Raw genomic sequence first — 8,642 nt, 5'->3', positions numbered from 1 at the left:
TAAAAGCCTTAAATGTGTTAGTATCTACTCACACATCAACTAGTTATAGACGAGGAATATGCAAGAATTTATGAAAGGTACACAATCAATATCAAAATCTCATAATCATAACCATATCCATCACAGTTGTAATCATTATGACCATAATCATTATCATAATCAACCTTAGGCCTTTGCATGTATATATAAAAAAATACCATACATAGGGATAGCCGAACTGGAACTGGGAGAAATGCACATAGGGATATCAATATAATCATCCTCTATCCTTACTGGCTATCAATATCATCATCATAACATCTTCTAACCTGGATAGTTGTCATCACATCATTATAATATCCTCCAATCTTATCGGGCATCATCACATTATCATATTATCCTTCGGCTTTGTCGGGCATCATAACATCATAATTATATTCTCATCAAAGTCAATAATAGAGAGAGATCCCTACAAGGGCAATAGTAAAGTGCAAGCCCCACGAAGGCTAAAGTAAAGTGAAAGCCCCACGAGAGCGATAGTAAATGATCATGAAAAGAAAAGCAAGGTAGGGCATTTGTTGTTCTTTATCAATATCACATCCTTTATAAGTACATATATTTAATAGATGCTCAGACTCAAGTCATGGCTAAAAGAGTGTAAGTTTGTAAGTCCATTGCCCAGAGTGATCTTTGGACTAAATTGTTATGAAGTATAGAAAGGGCCAGAATCTTTCATAACCAGAGTAATTTGTAGTATCAAATCATAGATCAGGACTTATCTTAGTCAAACATTAAATATCATTATTAAACTCTTTTACCTATAAGTTATTCATCAAAGATTGGCATTTATTATTATGAAAAAATCCATTATTAAGGTACAAAGTGGGTTTTAACCCTTAGTTAGTAGCAACCATAATAATACATACATATATATATATATATATTCATAAACTACAACCACATTATTTAAAAGGATAATTACTTTCCGAATGTCCAACCGATATCGTAACACGGCCCTTGGCCCAATAATATGTCCTGAATAATTACAACATAGAAATCAGGTCCTTAGGTCCACATACATATCTAGAACTCAGATGGATAATCATGTGTATATATATAAATCATCTCATAACTATAGACCTTACCATATTCATGAGGCATAATATATAGACATGATATGAAACATATCTATAATCATCTCAGATATAGGAGGCATAATGCATCAATAAGGCATAACTCATAACTATGAGGCTTGTCATCTGTATAGGCCAATTATCATATCTAAGAGGAAATAGTACCTCTAAAGGTCAAATATTGTATATAAGAGAAATATCATGGCCATGAGTCATTATCCAAAATTCAGGGGAAGTTATCACAATTTTTCCAATCCATGAAGTAAACTCATTTTAGAGGCTCAATAGTCTCAACTATGTCTAGAATTCGCAACTAAGTCCATAGGGGATAAAATAAGTCTTTGCCTAAGTGGGCTAGACGAACCCACTTTAATCCTCAATTTCCATAATTATTCAATCTATGCCCCAAACTAGGCTAAGGTATCTAGTTCAACCTCTAGATGTCAAATAAGCCATAACCAATCCTAAGATAGGAACTTTGTCTAGAAACAAGGGCATTTATGTTAATTCTACCAAAATTATGGTTTCAAGATCACTAGACTAGCCAAACTAAAGTCAATCATACTAAAGATGATTCTAACACTTAATCATATTCCAAACCTAGTATCATATCATATCCACACTACAAACTAGTTTAGTATAGGGAGAAGGTAATAGGATTCTAAAAGGTTCAAAGTATTTTACTTTATGAGTCTAAAACCTTCATCTAATCCCTAACTCACTACAGAAATTAGGCCTATGGCAATGAACTTTTTGGCGACGGTTGTAAATGCATTACTATAGATTATCTATGGCAAGGCTTAAAACCGTTGCAAAAAATAATTATCCTATTAACACTATAATTGTTGCTATTGAGAATGAACTGTTGAAATAGGTATATGTATAGAAACGCTTTTTAAAATCATTTCCATAGAACATCTATGGCAACGCTTAATCAAGAAAAATTATTTATGGCAACACTTCTTAATTTCCTTCCACAATATTTTACTCAGCCAAAAATAAATTTATCAATAGAAATAATCAAAAAACCCTCTTTCTTTCTCATAAAAAACATAACCCTACTTCTTTATCATAAACAAAAATTGATTAAATATCCATTTCTTATTGAGTAAAGGAGACAGAAGATACAGTAGTGTAATTTTCTGGAAAACTCATTTCTCAATCAATCGAAAATCCATTATTCCTCAATCAAAAATCTAGATAAATTGAATTTCGGGGTGATTTTGTAGCTCCAATTCCTCGGGGATTTGCTATTTCCTAGAAATAGAGTAAAGGAGATGGATCAAAAACTTATTTCTCAAGTCTCCAATCAGTATTAGCATTAGTATTCTCTTCTTCAATTTTTTTTTATTTTCTGTTGTTTTTGTTACCCTTTGCTAAGGTTGTCATGTTAGTATTTGTTATGTTTCTTTGATGCTATGTTCCTTTTCATGGTTTTTTCATATGATTTTTTCATTTTATTTGGCTCGAATGGATACCTGTGACAGATTTGGTTATATTAAATGTTTAGGTAAAGGTTTAAAGATAAGAGTCTTTGGTCAGATGGTAATCTGGGTTTCACTTCGATGGTGATATTCAGTTTTTAATGTTTTTACTGCTAGGATTTTCTTTCTAAATAGGACTAGCTTAGTTAGTTACATAGTCTTGATGGATACAATCGAGTAAATCTATTACCATGCAGTCTTGTATTTGTTCTAGTGGCTATTTTTAAATTTTTTTTTATGGTTTCATATTTCCAACCAAATTTGACTTGTGATGCCCTAAGGAAATTGTAACATCATGCTAACATTACATATGTTATGGTCTTATGTTTTTTGTTAGTTGTGTTAGGCGTGGAGCTATACGTATGACTATGTACAACTTTAGATCTCCAAGAGTTGGAAACAAAAAGTTTGTCGAAGTTTATAATAAGGAATAATTTACTCTCTATAGATGTGAATGGCTTATGTTGAGACTGACATTATTCTATATTGCCATTATGGTCTTTCTATTTGTTTATGAAAATCTTTTATAGTTATAAATTAAATGGTTCTAACTTTTGAGTACAATTGTGAGGTCAGGAATTAAGGAATTCGTGGAAGCTCTTATAGTTGGTGTTGATGTTAGCATGATTGGAAAATTTGGTGTTGGTTTCTACTCTGCTTACTTGGTAGCTGAAAAAGGTTAAAGAACCTTCCAATGAGTGGTCACTGGTGAACAAGCAGAAGCCCATTTGGATAAGGAAGCCTAAAGAGATCACAAAAGAAGAGTATGCTACTTTCTACAAGAGTTTAACTAATGACTGGGAGGAGCATTTAGCTGTGAAGCACTTCTCTGTTGAGGGTCATTGTAGTTCAAGGCTATCTTTTTTGTTCCAAAAAGATCTCCTTTTGACCTCTTTGATACAAGAAAGAAGCCTAACAATATCAAGCTCTATGTTCGTTATGTGTTTATTATGGACAACTGTGAGGAGTTGATGACTTAATATTTGAGCTTTGTAAAGGGAATTGTGGATTATGAGGACCTTTCTCTTAATATCTCTAGAGAGATATTACAGCAGAACAAGATCCTGAAGGTTATTCACAAGAAGTTGGTGAAGAAGTGTGTTGAGCTGTTCTTTGAAATTGCTGAGAACAAAAAGGATTATAACAAGTTTTATGAGGCCTTCTCTAAGAACCTCAAGCTTGGCATTCATGAGGATTCTCAAAATAGGTCTAAGTTTGCTGAACTGTTATGGTAACACTCCACCAAGAGTGGTGATGAGATGAACAGCTTGAAGGACTATGTAATTGGAATGAAGGAAAGCCAGAATGATATTTACTACATTACTGGTGAGATCAAGAAGGCTGTTGAGAACTCCCTCTTCCTTGAGAAACAAAAAAGAAGGGGTATCAAGTGTTTTATATGGTTGATGCCATTGATGAGTATTTAATTGGTCATTTGAAGTAATTTGAGGGAAAAAATCTTGTTTTCACTACCATTTAATTATCAACGCAACTCATTCTGACTCATGCAAATTTAGCTAAATCTGCTTATTTTGTAGCGAAAATGTTTAGCATAAGTAGCAAAATATTTATGTTTTCATAATTAATACAAATCCTCATAGTAATGGCTTTGATGTTTATTATATGGTTGAACAGCATGAGATGGTACTATATAAAACTGAGAATTTGTAAAAGAGGGTAATTGCTTAAAACTTGTTACTACCTATGTTACTCGGACTCTTCAAAAGTATTGCCGCACCCGTGTGGGATTCTCTAAAATTGCATTATTTTTGGAGTATCCAACACAGACCTTACTAGACATTTTTGAAGATTTTAAGCAACATAGGTTATACCACATAACCTTATTCTAATTGTTTTGGTCTGGAACAGATATCACTATGACTGTTTGACATTATAAACATCTTCAACCTGTTGTTCAGTCTGAAAGTTTTTTGGACCACTTATTTTTAGTAAAAGTGATAGTGTAAGTCAAAAGGGAATTGGAGAAGTTGTGATTATGGAGGTTGTGGTAAAGATAAAAAGAGAATGGGAGGTTTTAGAGGTGGTTGAGATGAGGAAGAGAAAGAAGTGTGATACTGATTTGGAGATGTTACCAACTACTGTAGCTCATTCTAGAAGTCATGATTCTAGAGTCTCAGTTGCACCGGAGATTTTAGAATTATCTCCAATTAGTGAGCTCACTTTCTAGGGAAATACTACTGCTTCGTGTAAACCGGCTGTGAATTCTAAATTTGCAGATAATGAATCAAACGATGTGACAAAAAGAAGCCCGAAATTCATAGATCTTGATGTCTATGAATTAAACTCTTTGAATTTTACTTGTTTTCACAGTTCCATTTTTCTGCTTCCTTTAATATGTACAGTACTGTGATCCAGGATGATAAGTGGAGTGAATTGTCTTGTTATTCAATAATTTCAGTTGAATTCATATATTTTTTTCATTTTTGTGAAATTGTATTGATGGTGGACTGATATTTGAATTTTGAATTTTCCAGGAAGATGACAGTGTGGAAATTGCAACCAGTAACTCAGTATTGAGAGAAAGGTAAATATTAATTCTATGTCTTTCATCGCATTTCAATTATCTCTCAGATCTGCCACTTCAGTGCCACCACTTTTTTATATTTCTTCACTGTTTTTAATGAAAACAAAGCCCATTTTTTAGTAGCGATTCAATACTATCCATCAATTTTAAAGTTGATCTTCACAAACTGGAGCCAACACCGAAACCACAACTTCCTAAATTTTGTCGTCGTCGATCTAATATAGAAGCAAAGATGCCCTCAGAGGTTGAGCTTGATGAGTTATTTGTTGCAGCCGAGAAAGATCTCCATAAATAATTTGCAGAAAAGTATAATTCTCTGTATTTATCTCCTTTTTCTATTGATTATTCAGCTTGGTAATGATTCATGAATGTGCGTGTTGTAACAGATACAACTTTGACTTTGTAAATCTGGTAGACCAACACAATATTTTGAGGCTAAGTCCATAACATTACCAGCATTTGCTTCTTAATCTAATTTTCTTGGTAGTCTAGTGATTCTAGCACTAGTAGTATTTTCAAGTATATTTAGTTGTTATAGCTTATTAAGTAGTTCTATGTTTTTCATTTTCTTAAGGCTTTATGATTTTGGATTCCTTGGGGGCCGGAGTTAGGATATGTACAGCCAAGGAAGACGAAGTCTCTCTGTGTTAATTTAACTTAGTTGCATATATAAGTTATTCACTAAGAATGCTTTGCATAAACTAATTGTCTTCATAAGAGCTCATCTTCTTCTTCGAGTTTGATATCCACTTCATCTTTATATATTTCGTCTATACTGATGCATATGTACATAACGAATTAGACCGGTATTATTTTGAATTTGTGTTTGTGCAATGCAGTTGTACTCTTCTAGGTGTTTAATTTCCATTTTTATCCGAGTTATATTAGTATGGGCTTGAGGCAGAAATTAAAAATAGAAATGTGTAGGCCGTTGCTATAGTGCTTTTGTCAGTAAGACACTAAAATTTTAGTGTATGATTTGGTAATTATATTTGAATGTGTCATGTGGAAATGTACAACTTCTTCTAGTGAGAATCGGACTAGACCAGTGATGTCTGAAGAAGAGTAGTACTAGAATATTTGTTGGAAGCATTGCAGGACTGAGCCGACTATATATGTTGCTCGAACTAGTTAAAAGTTTTGTCGAAGCTATGTGGGATTCTCCAAAATTGCACTATTTTTGGAGTATCCAACACAGACCTTATTAGACATTTTTAAAGAGTTTGAGCAACATAAGTTATACCACATACCCCTATTCTAATTGTTTTGGTCTGGAACAGATATTACTATAATTGTTTGACATTATAAACATCTTCAACCTACTTTAATTTTATAATTAGGAAATTCAACTGGAGCAAGAGAATACATTTCTAAGATCAAAGGTACTTTTTAATTAAACTCTATAGCTTTAATTTGTCCCTTTAACATCTGTTAAACAAGCTGGGGAAATAAAAATGTAGGGTAAGGCTACGAACAATAAATTCCAATGGTTTTTCCCTTCCCCTTTAATGCACCGGATTCGTTTTTAGCATGTGCTAAGTAACCTTGGCTATTGACCTATGTCACTTTAAATTAGCATGAATTTGTTTTAGATAGCAGAAAATGAGAGGCTTCAGGAACTAAGCATGATGCCCGCAGGAGGGGGGCAAGAGTATAGTACAATACAACATTATTTAGCAGGAAACAGGCCTTCACCTTAACATAATGGAAGGCCAAGTTGGTGTCTCTACTTCCTATGATCCATTGTCTCCTCATCATCATGACAAGAAGTCCCTTTACCTTCACTAGGGTATGTAATCTTCAAATGCCAACTTCTCTATCTATTTATTACTATTTATATTTTCTCCAAAAATAACTAAACTTACTTGTATATGTTTGAAATTATGATGGATCTTAAATAATCAATCCGTCACAAAAGTATGTGTCGGTCACAATATAGCTAGATTTTGTACCGATCATTGTCCATCAGAAATTTATATTTGAAGCATAGCGTCTATCAGTCTTTCATTAACAATATATTTAACATCTCAACTTTCAAAAGGATTCGATGGTCACAAGTGATGAATTTATCTTGGAGTGTGCAAGTTTCCTTGCAATCTTTGTCTTCAGTGTCCTTAATTATACAATCTCTAGAAGATTTTGTTCTTATATGTTAGGAGTAGTTTAGTACTTCACCAAGTGAAAATTTGTAGGACCTAGATTTTATTGAGAATGTTACTAAATCAATTTTTAGTAGTATTAGAAAAACAATTCATATTTTTATAACACAATACTTATTAGTTACAAACTTTAATTTTGGGGTGGAAATGATAGTACAAACCCCAACTGTAAGATCACACCGAATATGCTACTATTGTTATATCATAACTTGTCAATGATATTGTATTGGATAACTAGACTACACTAAGCAATGACAGCATCCTACGTGAAATGACTAAAAGCAAAGAAAAAAATTGCCTCTCAATTTCTGCACAGATGATTAATTCAAGTTTATTCGACGCAGGCAATTCGAAAAAGCACTCAGAGGAGAGAACATTTGTGCTTGGAAGGTCCAAAATTATCTCTAATCAATGCTTATGCTTAAGTTAGTACCTCATCAAATTTGAGACCTCTAATCAAGTTTGTCTTGCTGCTCAGAAGAGTGTTAATGTCATCACAAATATTTCAAGTGAGTGCGCTTCAATCGGATACTTTATTTTTTTCTCCTATCTTGTTCATGTAAACCAAGAATTATAGTTTTTTAAGATTCTAATTTACTTGTGATCGATTCTGACTCTTTTCTTCAGCAAAACCTCAAAATGTGACTCCTGCTTTGGAAACCAACACTGTTGAAGGAGATGCTATTGGATTGGAAACCAAAAGAAAGTCCTCCGGAAGGTATTGCTACTATGACTGCTTGCTGCCTTCTTGGATATTAATTTATTATATAAGCACCATAATGCTACCTAACAAATTTCTATTACTTGTCGTCAATAATGAAACTAATAAGTTTTCCGTATTGTTCAAGTTAACAAAGTTGTAGGTGTTAATGTTTATTTTTGAATCCGTGCTTCTTTGCCAGAATAAAGTATGCCTTTTAGCTAATGATGTTGTATTTCTACAGTTAAAGGTAGCTGCAAATGTCAATGGTGAACAAAATGGAGGTTCAAACGAAATAAAAGGAAAAGAGTTAAACTTAAGTGTAGAAAAAATATTTAAAATACTAATAATAAAAAATATATTTAGTAGAAAAAAGGAAGAATACTATGTAGTAAGACAAAAAGAACATATAATAGACTATAGATATGCAAAAGGAAGAGCTAATATACCTCTAGTAACAAAAAGAATAATTAATAAAGAAATAAACGATATAAAAAGTAAAGACCCAATAAAATATATACATCTTGGGGGAACAGAGATATTAATAAAAGCATGTTTTAGAGAAGGTATAATAACTGCCATAAAAGGAAATTTAATATACCAAAAATTTTAATTTATAATAAGTATGAATTATTCAGTAGC

At 32.7% G+C, this 8,642-nt stretch overlaps 2 pseudogenes; both read left to right on the top strand.

Annotated features, from left to right (window-relative positions):
* The window catches only part of LOC107852985, an 8,811-nt pseudogene extending 4,735 nt beyond the window's left edge, over nucleotides 1-4,076 (top strand).
* Nucleotides 4,077-4,199: 123 nt separating this feature from the next.
* LOC107852986 lies at nucleotides 4,200-8,221 on the top strand (annotated as a pseudogene).
* The last annotated feature ends 421 nt before the right edge of the window (nucleotides 8,222-8,642 follow it).

The sequence above is a fragment of the Capsicum annuum genome, chromosome 5 (assembly GCF_002878395.1).
Source record: "Capsicum annuum cultivar UCD-10X-F1 chromosome 5, UCD10Xv1.1, whole genome shotgun sequence".
Classification (NCBI taxonomy): Eukaryota; Viridiplantae; Streptophyta; class Magnoliopsida; order Solanales; family Solanaceae; genus Capsicum; species Capsicum annuum.
The sequence above is the reverse complement of the archived record's forward strand: the minus strand, read 5'-3'. Positions and strand labels throughout refer to the sequence as shown.